We start from the raw sequence: 14899 nt of genomic DNA on the forward strand, positions 1-14899 counted from the left end.
TAAACACACACAAGCAGTGAACAAGACCACAGCCAATCAGAGGCAAAGAGCCGACCGAGCTCTTTCTCTTATTGGTTTAGACCACGATATGATCCTACCACGAGTGTGAGTTCGGTCACAGGAGAACACATAGAGATGATGCAAAGGAAATTTATGTTTTCACCCGGGCAGCGTCAGGTGCACCAGTGCGACCTAGAAAAATTATTAGTCGCACCCTTAAATATTTTGGTCGCATTTGGGACCAAATTAGTCGCACTCTGGAGCCCTGGTGAGTGTTGATGCTTTAAGGATCAATACTCAATACAATAAAAAAATGTCCCCCTTTTTGAAGTTATCCCATCAGTATATCCTCTGGATGCCATGATTGGTTAAAATCCTGCTGGTGTTGATCTTCTAAGCCTGAAGTTTATTTTTATTCCCCACTTTTTAAGTTTTTCTGTTTGAATGTGGTTGGTTTGCTAAGAAAAATGCTGACATAGCTCAGTTGGGAGTGCTTTTGTGTCCAAAAATCTCAGTTGGACTGAAGATCTGAATGTCCCTGGTTCGATCACTGGTTTCGGCAGTGTATGCTCTGGATTCCGTGATTTGTTTAAATCCTGTTAGTGTTGATCTTCTAAGCCGGTTGTGATTTTGGCATTCCCTCTAGATGCCATCATTGGTTAAATGAGTGTTGAACCTCTAAGCATGTTGTTAAAGTTTATTTTTATTCCCCACATTTGAAGTTATTCTGCTTGAATGTGGTTGGTTGGGTTGTAACAGTGCCGAAATACCTCAGTTGGGAGAGTGTTGGACTGAAGATCTGAATGTCCCTGGTTCGATCCCTGGTTTCGGCAGTTGAACATCAGGCTCACCTGTTGGTTTTTAATCCATGTGTGTTGATCTGCTAAGGCTTGTGTAAAACTTGATTTATTTTTACCCCCCACTTTTTAAGGTATTCTTTTTGAATGCTGTTGTTTGTGCATTTTTTTAAACCGAAATAGGTCAATTTCGATAGCGTTAGACTGAAGATCTAAATATCCCTGGTTCGATCCCTGTTTTCGGCAGTATATGCTCTGTATGCCATGATTTGCCTTCTTTTTTTAATTTCCTGTGAGTGTTGAACTTCTAATGTTATTGTTAAAGTTTATTTTCATTCCCCACAGTGTAAGTTATTCTGATTGAATGTGGTTGGATGTAGAAAGATAGTGCCGAAATAGCTCAGTTGGGAGAGCGTTAGACTGAAGATCTAAATGTCCCTGGTTCGATCCCTGGTTTCGGCAGTTGAACATCAGGCTCACCTGTTGGTTTTCAATCCATGGTTGTTGATCTGCTAAGGCTTGTGTAAAACTTGATTTATTTTTACCCCCCACTTTTTAAGGTATTCTTTTTGAAAGCTGTTGTTTGTGCATTTTTTTAAACCGAAATAGGTCAATTTCAATAGCGTTAGACTGAAGATCTAAATGTCCCTGGTTCGATCCCTGGTTTCGGCAGTTGAACATCAGGCTCACCTGTTGGTTTTCAATCCATGTGTGTTGATCTGCTAAGGCTTGTGTAAAAGTTAGTTTATTTTTACCCCCCACTTTTTAAGGTATTCTTTTTGAATGCTGTTGTTTGTGCAATTTTTTAAACCGAAATAGGTCAATTTCGATAGCGTTAGACTGAAGATCTAAATGTCCCTGGTTCGATTCCTGGTTTCGGCAGTATATCCTCTGGATGCCATGATTTGCCATCTTTTTTTAATTTCCTGTGAGTGTTGAACTTCTAATGTTATTGTTAAAGTTTATTTTTATTCCCCACAGTGTAAGTTATTCTGATTGAATGTGGTTGGTTGTAGTAAGGTAGTGCCGAAATAGCTCAGTTGGGAGAGCGTTAGACTGAAGATCTAAATGTCCCTGGTTTGATCTCTGGTTTCGGCAGTTGAACATCAGGCTCACCTGTTGGTTTTTAATCCATGTGTGTTGATCTGCTAAGGCTTGTGTAAAAGTTAGTTTATTTTTACCCCCCACTTTTTAAGGTATTCTTTTTGAATGCTGTTGTTTGTGCATTTTTTTAAACCGAAATAGGTCAATTTCGATAGCGTTAGACTGAAGATCTAAATGTCCCTGGTTCGATCCCTGGTTTCGGCAGTATATCCTCTGGATGCCTTGATTTGCCATCTTTTTTTAATTTCCTGTGAGTGTTGAACTTCTAATGTTATTGTTAAAGTTTATTTTTATTCCCCACAGTGTAAGTTATTCTGATTGAATGTGGTTTTTTGTTTTAAAATAGTGCCGAAATAGCTCAGTTGGGAGAGCGTTAGACTGAAGATCTAAATGTCCCTGGTTCGATCCCTGGTTTCGGCAGTTGAACATCAGGCTCACCTGTTGGTTTTTAATCCATGTGTGTTGATCTGCTAAGGCTTGTGTAAAACTTGATTTATTTTTACCCCCCACTTTTTAAGGTATTCTTTTTGAAAGCTGTTGTTTGTGCATTTTTTTAAACCCAAATAGGTCAATTTCGATAGCGTTAGACTGAAGATCTAAATGTCCCTGGTTCGATCCCTGGTTTCGGCAGTTGAACATCAGGCTCACCTGTTGGTTTTCAATCCATGTGTGTTGATCTGCTAAGGCTTGTGTAAAAGTTAGTTTATTTTTACCCCCCACTTTTTAAGGTATTCTTTTTGAATGCTGTTGTTTGTGCAATTTTTTAAACCGAAATAGGTCAATTTCGATAGCGTTAGACTGAAGATCTAAATGTCCCTGGTTCGATCCCTGGTTTCGGCAGTATATCCTCTGGATGCCATGATTTGCCATCTTTTTTTAATTTCCTGTGAGTGTTGAACTTCTAATGTTATTGTTAAAGTTTATTTTTATTCCCCACAGTGTAAGTTATTCTGATTGAATGTGGTTGGTTGTAGTAAGGTAGTGCCGAAATAGCTCAGTTGGGAGAGCGTTAGACTGAAGATCTAAATGTCCCTGGTTCGATCCCTGGTTTCGGCAGTTGAACATCAGGCTCACCTGTTGGTTTTTAATCCATGTGTGTTGATCTGCTAAGGCTTGTGTAAAAGTTAGTTTATTTTTACCCCCCACTTTTTAAGGTATTCTTTTTGAATGCTGTTGTTTGTGCATTTTTTTAAACCGAAATAGGTCAATTTCGATAGCGTTAGACTGAAGATCTAAATGTCCCTGGTTCGATCCCTGGTTTCGGCAGTATATCCTCTGGATGCCTTGATTTGCCATCTTTTTTTAATTTCCTGTGAGTGTTGAACTTCTAATGTTATTGTTAAAGTTTATTTTTATTCCCCACAGTGTAAGTTATTCTGATTGAATGTGGTTTTTTGTTTTAAAATAGTGCCGAAATAGCTCAGTTGGGAAAGCGTTAGACTGAAGATCTAAATGTCCCTGGTTCGATCACTGGTTTCGGCAGTTGAACATCAGGCTCACCTGTTGGTTTTTAATCCATGTGTGTTGATCTGCTAAGGCTTGTGTAAAACTTGATTTATTTTTACCCCCCACTTTTTAAGGTATTCTTTTTGAATGCTGTTGTTTGTGCATTTTTTTAAACCGAAATAGGTCAATTTCGATAGCGTTAGACTGAAGATCTAAATGTCCCTGGTTCGATCCCTGGTTTCGGCAGTATATCCTCTCGATGCCTTGATTTGCCATCTTATTTTAATTTCCTGTGAGTGTTGGACTTCTAATGTTATTGTTAAAGTTTATTTTTATTCCCCACAGTGTAAGTTATTCTGATTGAATGTGGTTGGTTGTAGATAGCTAGTGCCGAAATAGCTCAGTTGGGAGAGGGTTAGACTGAAGATCTAAATGTCCCTGGTTCGATACCTGGTTTTGGAAGTTGAACATCAGGCTCACCTGTTGGTTTTTAATCCATGTGTGTTGATCTGCTAAGGCTTGTGTAAAACTTGATTTATTTTTACCCCCCACTTTTTAAGGTATTCTTTTTGAATGCTGTTGTTTGTGCATTTTTTTAAACCGAAATAGGTCAATTTCGATAGCGTTAGACTGAAGATCTAAATATCCCTGGTTCGATCCCTGTTTTCGGCAGTATATGCTCTGTATGCCATGATTTGCCTTCTTTTTTTAATTTCCTGTGAGTGTTGAACTTCTAATGTTATTGTTAAAGTTTATTTTCATTCCCCACAGTGTAAGTTATTCTGATTGAATGTGGTTGGATGTAGAAAGATAGTGCCGAAATAGCTCAGTTGGGAGAGCGTTAGACTGAAGATCTAAATGTCCCTGGTTCGATCACTGGTTTCGGCAGTTGAACATCAGGCTCACCTGTTGGTTTTCAATCCATGGTTGTTGATCTGCTAAGGCTTGTGTAAAACTTGATTTATTTTTACCCCCCACTTTTTAAGGTATTCTTTTTGAAAGCTGTTGTTTGTGCATTTTTTTAAACCGAAATAGGTCAATTTCGATAGCGTTAGACTGAAGATCTAAATGTCCCTGGTTCGATCCCTGGTTTCGGCAGTTGAACATCAGGCTCACCTGTTGGTTTTCAATCCATGTGTGTTGATCTGCTAAGGCTTGTGTAAAAGTTAGTTTATTTTTACCCCCCACTTTTTAAGGTATTCTTTTTGAATGCTGTTGTTTGTGCAATTTTTTATACCGAAATAGGTCAATTTCGATAGCGTTAGACTGAAGATCTAAATGTCCCTGGTTCGATTCCTGGTTTCGGCAGTATATCCTCTGGATGCCATGATTTGCCATCTTTTTTTAATTTCCTGTGAGTGTTGAACTTCTAATGTTATTGTTAAAGTTTATTTTTATTCCCCACAGTGTAAGTTATTCTGATTGAATGTGGTTGGTTGTAGTAAGGTAGTGCCGAAATAGCTCAGTTGGGAGAGCGTTAGACTGAAGATCTAAATGTCCCTGGTTTGATCCCTGGTTTCGGCAGTTGAACATCAGGCTCACCTGTTGGTTTTTAATCCATGTGTGTTGATCTGCTAAGGCTTGTGTAAAAGTTAGTTTATTTTTACCCCCCACTTTTTAAGGTATTCTTTTTGAATGCTGTTGTTTGTGCATTTTTTTAAACCGAAATAGGTCAATTTCGATAGCGTTAGACTGAAGATCTAAATGTCCCTGGTTCGATCCCTGGTTTCGGCAGTATATCCTCTGGATGCCTTGATTTGCCATCTTTTTTTAATTTCCTGTGAGTGTTGAACTTCTAATGTTATTGTTAAAGTTTATTTTTATTCCCCACAGTGTAAGTTATTCTGATTGAATGTGGTTTTTTGTTTTAAAATAGTGCCGAAATAGCTCAGTTGGGAGAGCGTTAGACTGAAGATCTAAATGTCCCTGGTTCGATCCCTGGTTTCGGCAGTTGAACATCAGGCTCACCTGTTGGTTTTTAATCCATGTGTGTTGATCTGCTAAGGCTTGTGTAAAACTTGATTTATTTTTACCCCCCACTTTTTAAGGTATTCTTTTTGAAAGCTGTTGTTTGTGCATTTTTTTAAACCCAAATAGGTCAATTTCGATAGCGTTAGACTGAAGATCTAAATGTCCCTGGTTCGATCCCTGGTTTCGGCAGTTGAACATCAGGCTCACCTGTTGGTTTTCAATCCATGTGTGTTGATCTGCTAAGGCTTGTGTAAAAGTTAGTTTATTTTTACCCCCCACTTTTTAAGGTATTCTTTTTGAATGCTGTTGTTTGTGCAATTTTTTAAACCGAAATAGGTCAATTTCGATAGCGTTAGACTGAAGATCTAAATGTCCCTGGTTCGATCCCTGGTTTCGGCAGTATATCCTCTGGATGCCATGATTTGCCATCTTTTTTTAATTTCCTGTGAGTGTTGAACTTCTAATGTTATTGTTAAAGTTTATTTTTATTCCCCACAGTGTAAGTTATTCTGATTGAATGTGGTTGGTTGTAGTAAGGTAGTGCCGAAATAGCTCAGTTGGGAGAGCGTTAGACTGAAGATCTAAATGTCCCTGGTTCGATCCCTGGTTTCGGCAGTTGAACATCAGGCTCACCTGTTGGTTTTTAATCCATGTGTGTTGATCTGCTAAGGCTTGTGTAAAAGTTAGTTTATTTTTACCCCCCACTTTTTAAGGTATTCTTTTTGAATGCTGTTGTTTGTGCATTTTTTTAAACCGAAATAGGTCAATTTCGATAGCGTTAGACTGAAGATCTAAATGTCCCTGGTTCGATCCCTGGTTTCGGCAGTATATCCTCTGGATGCCTTGATTTGCCATCTTTTTTTAATTTCCTGTGAGTGTTGAACTTCTAATGTTATTGTTAAAGTTTATTTTTATTCCCCACAGTGTAAGTTATTCTGATTGAATGTGGTTTTTTGTTTTAAAATAGTGCCGAAATAGCTCAGTTGGGAAAGCGTTAGACTGAAGATCTAAATGTCCCTGGTTCGATCACTGGTTTCGGCAGTTGAACATCAGGCTCACCTGTTGGTTTTTAATCCATGTGTGTTGATCTGCTAAGGCTTGTGTAAAACTTGATTTATTTTTACCCCCCACTTTTTAAGGTATTCTTTTTGAATGCTGTTGTTTGTGCATTTTTTTAAACCGAAATAGGTCAATTTCGATAGCGTTAGACTGAAGATCTAAATGTCCCTGGTTCGATCCCTGGTTTCGGCAGTATATCCTCTCGATGCCTTGATTTGCCATCTTATTTTAATTTCCTGTGAGTGTTGGACTTCTAATGTTATTGTTAAAGTTTATTTTTATTCCCCACAGTGTAAGTTATTCTGATTGAATGTGGTTGGTTGTAGATAGCTAGTGCCGAAATAGCTCAGTTGGGAGAGGGTTAGACTGAAGATCTAAATGTCCCTGGTTCGATACCTGGTTTCGGAAGTTGAACATCAGGCTCACCTGTTGGTTTTTAATCCATGTGTGTTGATCTGCTAAGGCTTGTGTAAAACTTGATTTATTTTTACCCCCCACTTTTTAAGGTATTCTTTTTGAATGCTGTTGTTTGTGCATTTTTTTAAACCGAAATAGGTCAATTTCGATAGCGTTAGACTGAAGATCTAAATATCCCTGGTTCGATCCCTGTTTTCGGCAGTATATGCTCTGTATGCCATGATTTGCCTTCTTTTTTTAATTTCCTGTGAGTGTTGAACTTCTAATGTTATTGTTAAAGTTTATTTTCATTCCCCACAGTGTAAGTTATTCTGATTGAATGTGGTTGGATGTAGAAAGATAGTGCCGAAATAGCTCAGTTGGGAGAGCGTTAGACTGAAGATCTAAATGTCCCTGGTTCGATCCCTGGTTTCGGCAGTTGAACATCAGGCTCACCTGTTGGTTTTCAATCCATGGTTGTTGATCTGCTAAGGCTTGTGTAAAACTTGATTTATTTTTACCCCCCACTTTTTAAGGTATTCTTTTTGAAAGCTGTTGTTTGTGCATTTTTTTAAACCGAAATAGGTCAATTTCGATAGCGTTAGACTGAAGATCTAAATGTCCCTGGTTCGATCCCTGGTTTCGGCAGTTGAACATCAGGCTCACCTGTTGGTTTTCAATCCATGTGTGTTGATCTGCTAAGGCTTGTGTAAAAGTTAGTTTATTTTTACCCCCCACTTTTTAAGGTATTCTTTTTGAATGCTGTTGTTTGTGCAATTTTTTATACCGAAATAGGTCAATTTCGATAGCGTTAGACTGAAGATCTAAATGTCCCTGGTTCGATTCCTGGTTTCGGCAGTATATCCTCTGGATGCCATGATTTGCCATCTTTTTTTAATTTCCTGTGAGTGTTGAACTTCTAATGTTATTGTTAAAGTTTATTTTTATTCCCCACAGTGTAAGTTATTCTGATTGAATGTGGTTGGTTGTAGTAAGGTAGTGCCGAAATAGCTCAGTTGGGAGAGCGTTAGACTGAAGATCTAAATGTCCCTGGTTTGATCCCTGGTTTCGGCAGTTGAACATCAGGCTCACCTGTTGGTTTTTAATCCATGTGTGTTGATCTGCTAAGGCTTGTGTAAAAGTTAGTTTATTTTTACCCCCCACTTTTTAAGGTATTCTTTTTGAATGCTGTTGTTTGTGCATTTTTTTAAACCGAAATAGGTCAATTTCGATAGCGTTAGACTGAAGATCTAAATGTCCCTGGTTCGATCCCTGGTTTCGGCAGTATATCCTCTGGATGCCTTGATTTGCCATCTTTTTTTAATTTCCTGTGAGTGTTGAACTTCTAATGTTATTGTTAAAGTTTATTTTTATTCCCCACAGTGTAAGTTATTCTGATTGAATGTGGTTTTTTGTTTTAAAATAGTGCCGAAATAGCTCAGTTGGGAGAGCGTTAGACTGAAGATCTAAATGTCCCTGGTTCGATCCCTGGTTTCGGCAGTTGAACATCAGGCTCACCTGTTGGTTTTTAATCCATGTGTGTTGATCTGCTAAGGCTTGTGTAAAACTTGATTTATTTTTACCCCCCACTTTTTAAGGTATTCTTTTTGAAAGCTGTTGTTTGTGCATTTTTTTAAACCCAAATAGGTCAATTTCGATAGCGTTAGACTGAAGATCTAAATGTCCCTGGTTCGATCCCTGGTTTCGGCAGTTGAACATCAGGCTCACCTGTTGGTTTTCAATCCATGTGTGTTGATCTGCTAAGGCTTGTGTAAAAGTTAGTTTATTTTTACCCCCCACTTTTTAAGGTATTCTTTTTGAATGCTGTTGTTTGTGCAATTTTTTAAACCGAAATAGGTCAATTTCGATAGCGTTAGACTGAAGATCTAAATGTCCCTGGTTCGATCCCTGGTTTCGGCAGTATATCCTCTGGATGCCATGATTTGCCATCTTTTTTTAATTTCCTGTGAGTGTTGAACTTCTAATGTTATTGTTAAAGTTTATTTTTATTCCCCACAGTGTAAGTTATTCTGATTGAATGTGGTTGGTTGTAGTAAGGTAGTGCCGAAATAGCTCAGTTGGGAGAGCGTTAGACTGAAGATCTAAATGTCCCTGGTTCGATCCCTGGTTTCGGCAGTTGAACATCAGGCTCACCTGTTGGTTTTTAATCCATGTGTGTTGATCTGCTAAGGCTTGTGTAAAACTTGATTTATTTTTACCCCCCACTTTTTAAGGTATTCTTTTTGAATGCTGTTGTTTGTGCATTTTTTTAAACCGAAATAGGTCAATTTCGATAGCGTTAGACTGAAGATCTAAATATCCCTGGTTCGATCCCTGTTTTCGGCAGTATATGCTCTGTATGCCATGATTTGCCTTCTTTTTTTAATTTCCTGTGAGTGTTGAACTTCTAATGTTATTGTTAAAGTTTATTTTCATTCCCCACAGTGTAAGTTATTCTGATTGAATGTGGTTGGATGTAGAAAGATAGTGCCGAAATAGCTCAGTTGGGAGAGCGTTAGACTGAAGATCTAAATGTCCCTGGTTCGATCCCTGGTTTCGGCAGTTGAACATCAGGCTCACCTGTTGGTTTTCAATCCATGGTTGTTGATCTGCTAAGGCTTGTGTAAAACTTGATTTATTTTTACCCCCCACTTTTTAAGGTATTCTTTTTGAAAGCTGTTGTTTGTGCATTTTTTTAAACCGAAATAGGTCAATTTCGATAGCGTTAGACTGAAGATCTAAATGTCCCTGGTTCGATCCCTGGTTTCGGCAGTTGAACATCAGGCTCACCTGTTGGTTTTCAATCCATGTGTGTTGATCTGCTAAGGCTTGTGTAAAAGTTAGTTTATTTTTACCCCCCACTTTTTAAGGTATTCTTTTTGAATGCTGTTGTTTGTGCAATTTTTAAAACCGAAATAGGTCAATTTCGATAGCGTTAGACTGAAGATCTAAATGTCCCTGGTTCGATTCCTGGTTTCGGCAGTATATCCTCTGGATGCCATGATTTGCCATCTTTTTTTAATTTCCTGTGAGTGTTGAACTTCTAATGTTATTGTTAAAGTTTATTTTTATTCCCAACAGTGTAAGTTATTCTGATTGAATGTGGTTGGTTTTAGTAACTTAGTGCCGAAATAGCTCAGTTGGGAGAGCGTTAGACTGAAGATCTAAATGTCCCTGGTTTGATCCCTGGTTTCGGCAGTTGAACAGCAGGCTCACCTGTTGGTTTTTAATCCATGTGTGTTGATCTGCTAAGGCTTGTGTAAAAGTTAGTTTATTTTTACCCCCCACTTTTTAAGGTATTCTTTTTGAATGCTGTTGTTTGTGCATTTTTTTAAACCGAAATAGGTCAATTTCGATAGCGTTAGACTGAAGATCTAAATGTCCCTGGTTCGATCCCTGGTTTCGGCAGTATATCCTCTGGATGCCTTGATTTGCCATCTTTTTTTAATTTCCCGTGAGTGTTGAACTTCTAATGTTATTGTTAAAGTTTATTTTTATTCCCCACAGTGTAAGTTATTCTGATTGAATGTGGCTTTTTGTTTTAAAATAGTGCCGAAATAGCTCAGTTGGGAGAGCGTTAGACTGAAGATCTAAATGTCCCTGGTTCGATCCCTGGTTTCGGCAGTTGAACATCAGGCTCACCTGTTGGTTTTTAATCCATGTGTGTTGATCTGCTAAGGCTTGTGTAAAACTTGATTTATTTTTACCCCCCACTTTTTAAGGTATTCTTTTTGAAAGCTGTTGTTTGTGCATTTTTTTAAACCCAAATAGGTCAATTTCGATAGCGTTAGACTGAAGATCTAAATGTCCCTGGTTCGATCCCTGGTTTCGGCAGTTGAACATCAGGCTCACCTGTTGGTTTTCAATCCATGTGTGTTGATCTGCTAAGGCTTGTGTAAAAGTTAGTTTATTTTTACCCCCCACTTTTTAAGGTATTCTTTTTGAATGCTGTTGTTTGTGCAATTTTTTAAACTGAAATAGGTCAATTTCGATAGCGTTAGACTGAAGATCTAAATGTCCCTGGTTCGATCCCTGGTTTCGGCAGTATATCCTCTGGATGCCATGATTTGCCATCTTTTTTTAATTTCCTGTGAGTGTTGAACTTCTAATGTTATTGTTAAAGTTTATTTTTATTCCCCACAGTGTAAGTTATTCTGATTGAATGTGGTTGGTTGTAGTAAGGTAGTGCCGAAATAGCTCAGTTGGGAGAGCGTTAGACTGAAGATCTAAATGTCCCTGGTTCGATCCCTGGTTTCGGCAGTTGAACATCAGGCTCACCTGTTGGTTTTTAATCCATGTGTGTTGATCTGCTAAGGCTTGTGTAAAAGTTAGTTTATTTTTACCCCCCACTTTTTAAGGTATTCTTTTTGAATGCTGTTGTTTGTGCATTTTTTTAAACCGAAATAGGTCAATTTCGATAGCGTTAGACTGAAGATCTAAATGTCCCTGGTTCGATCCCTGGTTTCGGCAGTATATCCTCTGGATGCCTTGATTTGCCATCTTTTTTTAATTTCCTGTGAGTGTTGAACTTCTAATGTTATTGTTAAAGTTTATTTTTATTCCCCACAGTGTAAGTTATTCTGATTGAATGTGGTTTTTTGTTTTAAAATAGTGCCGAAATAGCTCAGTTGGGAAAGCGTTAGACTGAAGATCTAAATGTCCCTGGTTCGATCACTGGTTTCGGCAGTTGAACATCAGGCTCACCTGTTGGTTTTTAATCCATGTGTGTTGATCTGCTAAGGCTTGTGTAAAACTTGATTTATTTTTACCCCCCACTTTTTAAGGTATTCTTTTTGAATGCTGTTGTTTGTGCATTTTTTTAAACCGAAATAGGTCAATTTCGATAGCGTTAGACTGAAGATCTAAATGTCCCTGGTTCGATCCCTGGTTTCGGCAGTATATCCTCTCGATGCCTTGATTTGCCATCTTTTTTTAATTTCCTGTGAGTGTTGAACTTCTAATGTTATTGTTAAAGTTTATTTTTATTCCCCACAGTATAAGTTATTCTGATTGAATGTGGTTGGTTGTAGATAGCTAGTGCCGAAATAGCTCAGTTGGGAGAGGGTTAGACTGAAGATCTAAATGTCCCTGGTTCGATACCTGGTTTCGGAAGTTGAACATCAGGCTCACCTGTTGGTTTTTAATCCATGTGTGTTGATCTGCTAAGGCTTGTGTAAAACTTGATTTATTTTTACCCCCCACTTTTTAAGGTATTCTTTTTGAATGCTGTTGTTTGTGCATTTTTTTAAACCGAAATAGGTCAATTTCGATAGCGTTAGACTGAAGATCTAAATATCCCTGGTTCGATCCCTGGTTTCGGCAGTTGAACATCAGGCTCACCTGTTGGTTTTCAATCCATGTGTGTTGATCTGCTAAGGCTTGTGTAAAAGTTAGTTTATTTTTACCCCCCACTTTTTAAGGTATTCTTTTTGAATGCTGTTGTTTGTGCAATTTTTTAAACCGAAATAGGTCAATTTCGATAGCGTTAGACTGAAGATCTAAATGTCCCTGGTTCGATCCCTGGTTTCGGCAGTATATCCTCTGGATGCCATGATTTGCCATCTTTTTTTAATTTCCTGTGAGTGTTGAACTTCTAATGTTATTGTTAAAGTTTATTTTTATTCCCCACAGTGTAAGTTATTCTGATTGAATGTGGTTGATTTGCCATCTTTTTTTAATTTCCTGTGAGTGTTGAACTTCTAATGTTATTGTTAAAGTTTATTTTTATTCCCCACAGTGTAAGTTATTCTGATTGAATGTGGTTTTTTGTTTTAAAATAGTGCCGAAATAGCTCAGTTGGGAGAGTGTTAGACTGAAGATCTAAATGTCCCTGGTTCGATCCCTGGTTTCGGCAGTTGAACATCAGGCTCACCTGTTGGTTTTTAATCCATGTGTGTTGATCTGCTAAGGCTTGTGTAAAACTTGATTTATTTTTACCCCCCACTTTTTAAGGTATTCTTTTTGAATGCTGTTGTTTGTGCATTTTTTTAAACCGAAATAGGTCAATTTCGATAGCGTTAGACTGAAGATCTAAATGTCCCTGGTTCGATCCCTGGTTTCGGCAGTATATCCTCTCGATGCCTTGATTTGCCATCTTTTTTTAATTTCCTGTGAGTGTTGAACTTCTAATGTTATTGTTAAAGTTTATTTTTATTCCCCACAGTGTAAGTTATTCTGATTGAATGTGGTTGGTTGAAGATAGACAGTGCCGAAATAGCTCAGTTGGGAGAGGGTTAGACTGAAGATCTAAATGTCCCTGGTTCGATACCTGGTTTCGGAAGTTGAACATCAGGCTCACCTGTTGGTTTTTAATCCATGTGTGTTGATCTGCTAAGGCTTGTGTAAAAGTTAGTTTATTTTTACCCCCCACTTTTTAAGGTATTCTTTTTGAATGCTGTTGTTTGTGCATTTTTTTAAACCGAAATAGGTCAATTTCGATAGCGTTAGACTGAAGATCTAAATGTCCCTGGTTCGATCCCTGTTTTTGGCAGTATATGCTCTGTATGCCATGATTTGCCTTCTTTTTTAATTTCCTGTGAGTGTTGAACTTCTAATGTTATTGTTAAAGTTTATTTTTATTCCCCACAGTGTAAGTTATTCTGATTGAATGTGGTTGGTTGTAGTAATGTAGTGCAGAAATAGCTCAGTTGGGAGAGCGTTAGACTGAAGATGTAAATGTCCCTGGTTCGATCCCTGGTTTCGGCAGTTGAACATCAGGCTCACCTGTTGGTTTTCAATCCATGTGTGTTGATCTGCTAAGGCTTGTGTAAAAGTTAGTTTATTTTTACCCCCCACTTTTTAAGGTATTCTTTTTCAATGCTGTTGTTTGTGCAATTTTTTAAACCGAAATAGGTCAATTTCGATAGCGTTAGACTGAAGATCTAAATGTCCCTGGTTCGATTCCTGGTTTCGGCAGTATATCCTCTGGATGCCATGATTTGCCATCTTTTTTTAATTTCCTGTGAGTGTTGAACTTCTAATGTTATTGTTAAAGTTTATTTTTATTCCCCACAGTGTAAGTTATTCTGATTGAATGTGGTTGGTTGTAGTAAGGTAGTGCCGAAATAGCTCAGTTGGGAGAGCGTTAGACTGAAGATCTAAATGTCCCTGGTTTGATCCCTGGTTTCGGCAGTTGAACATCAGGCTCACCTGTTGGTTTTTAATCCATGTGTGTTGATCTGCTAAGGCTTGTGTAAAAGTTAGTTTATTTTTACCCCCCACTTTTTAAGGTATTCTTTTTGAATGCTGTTGTTTGTGCATTTTTTTAAACCGAAATAGGTCAATTTCGATAGCGTTAGACTGAAGATCTAAATGTCCCTGGTTCGATCCCTGGTTTCGGCAGTATATCCTCTGGATGCCTTGATTTGCCATCTTTTTTTTAATTTCCTGTGAGTGTTGAACTTCTAATGTTATTGTTAAAGTTTATTTTTATTCCCCACAGTGTAAGTTATTCTGATTGAATGTGGTTTTTTTTTTTTAAATAGTGCCGAAATAGCTCAGTTGGGAGAGCGTTAGACTGAAGATCTAAATGTCCCCGGTTCGATCCCTGGTTTCGGCAGTTGAACATCAGGCTCACCTGTTGGTTTTTAATCCATGTGTGTTGATCTGCTAAGGCTTGTGTAAAACTTGATTTATTTTTACCCCCCACTTTTTAAGGTATTCTTTTTGAAAGCTGTTGTTTGTGCATTTTTTTAAACCCAAATAGGTCAATTTCGATAGCGTTAGACTGAAGATCTAAATGTCCCTGGTTCGATCCCTGGTTTCGGCAGTTGAACATCAGGCTCACCTGTTGGTTTTCAATCCATGTGTGTTGATCTGCTAAGGCTTGTGTAAAAGTTAGTTTATTTTTACCCCCCACTTTTTAAGGTATTCTTTTTGAATGCTGTTGTTTGTGCAATTTTTTAAACCGAAATAGGTCAATTTCGATAGCGTTAGACTGAAGATCTAAATGTCCCTGGTTCGATCCCTGGTTTCGGCAGTATATCCTCTGGATGCCATGATTTGCCATCTTTTTTTAATTTCCTGTGAGTGTTGAACTTCTAATGTTATTGTTAAAGTTTATTTTTATTCCCAACAGTGTAAGTTATTCTGATTGAATGTGGTTGGCTGTAGTAACTTAGTGACGA

The 14899-nt window shown here is 38.0% G+C and overlaps 13 non-coding genes across 13 annotated transcripts; all 13 read left to right on the forward strand.

Annotated features, from left to right (window-relative positions):
• The first annotated feature begins 1186 nt into the window (after nucleotides 1–1186).
• AC3HAE_039072 (transfer RNA phenylalanine (anticodon GAA)) lies at nucleotides 1187–1259 on the forward strand. Its single transcript has one exon. It is a non-coding gene; the product is annotated as a tRNA-Phe (tRNA).
• A 989-nt stretch (nucleotides 1260–2248) lies between these two features.
• Nucleotides 2249–2321, forward strand: AC3HAE_039084 (transfer RNA phenylalanine (anticodon GAA)). Its single transcript has one exon. It is a non-coding gene; the product is annotated as a tRNA-Phe (tRNA).
• Nucleotides 2322–2884: 563 nt separating this feature from the next.
• Nucleotides 2885–2957, forward strand: AC3HAE_039097 (transfer RNA phenylalanine (anticodon GAA)). Its single transcript has one exon. It is a non-coding gene; the product is annotated as a tRNA-Phe (tRNA).
• A 2267-nt stretch (nucleotides 2958–5224) lies between these two features.
• On the forward strand, nucleotides 5225–5297 carry AC3HAE_039109 (transfer RNA phenylalanine (anticodon GAA)). Its single transcript has one exon. It is a non-coding gene; the product is annotated as a tRNA-Phe (tRNA).
• Nucleotides 5298–5860: 563 nt separating this feature from the next.
• Nucleotides 5861–5933, forward strand: AC3HAE_039121 (transfer RNA phenylalanine (anticodon GAA)). Its single transcript has one exon. It is a non-coding gene; the product is annotated as a tRNA-Phe (tRNA).
• A 1205-nt stretch (nucleotides 5934–7138) lies between these two features.
• On the forward strand, nucleotides 7139–7211 carry AC3HAE_039133 (transfer RNA phenylalanine (anticodon GAA)). Its single transcript has one exon. It is a non-coding gene; the product is annotated as a tRNA-Phe (tRNA).
• A 989-nt stretch (nucleotides 7212–8200) lies between these two features.
• Nucleotides 8201–8273, forward strand: AC3HAE_039145 (transfer RNA phenylalanine (anticodon GAA)). Its single transcript has one exon. It is a non-coding gene; the product is annotated as a tRNA-Phe (tRNA).
• Nucleotides 8274–8836: 563 nt separating this feature from the next.
• AC3HAE_039158 (transfer RNA phenylalanine (anticodon GAA)) lies at nucleotides 8837–8909 on the forward strand. The gene has a single exon. It is a non-coding gene; the product is annotated as a tRNA-Phe (tRNA).
• Nucleotides 8910–9262: 353 nt separating this feature from the next.
• AC3HAE_039170 (transfer RNA phenylalanine (anticodon GAA)) lies at nucleotides 9263–9335 on the forward strand. The gene has a single exon. It is a non-coding gene; the product is annotated as a tRNA-Phe (tRNA).
• Nucleotides 9336–10324: 989 nt separating this feature from the next.
• Nucleotides 10325–10397, forward strand: AC3HAE_039182 (transfer RNA phenylalanine (anticodon GAA)). The gene has a single exon. It is a non-coding gene; the product is annotated as a tRNA-Phe (tRNA).
• A 563-nt stretch (nucleotides 10398–10960) lies between these two features.
• On the forward strand, nucleotides 10961–11033 carry AC3HAE_039194 (transfer RNA phenylalanine (anticodon GAA)). The gene has a single exon. It is a non-coding gene; the product is annotated as a tRNA-Phe (tRNA).
• A 1521-nt stretch (nucleotides 11034–12554) lies between these two features.
• AC3HAE_039207 (transfer RNA phenylalanine (anticodon GAA)) lies at nucleotides 12555–12627 on the forward strand. Its single transcript has one exon. It is a non-coding gene; the product is annotated as a tRNA-Phe (tRNA).
• Nucleotides 12628–14258: 1631 nt separating this feature from the next.
• Nucleotides 14259–14331, forward strand: AC3HAE_039219 (transfer RNA phenylalanine (anticodon GAA)). The gene has a single exon. It is a non-coding gene; the product is annotated as a tRNA-Phe (tRNA).
• The last annotated feature ends 568 nt before the right edge of the window (nucleotides 14332–14899 follow it).

Source organism: Micromesistius poutassou, assembly GCF_964030765.1.
Source record: "Micromesistius poutassou genome assembly, chromosome: 23".
NCBI classification, from domain to species: Eukaryota; Metazoa; Chordata; class Actinopteri; order Gadiformes; family Gadidae; genus Micromesistius; species Micromesistius poutassou.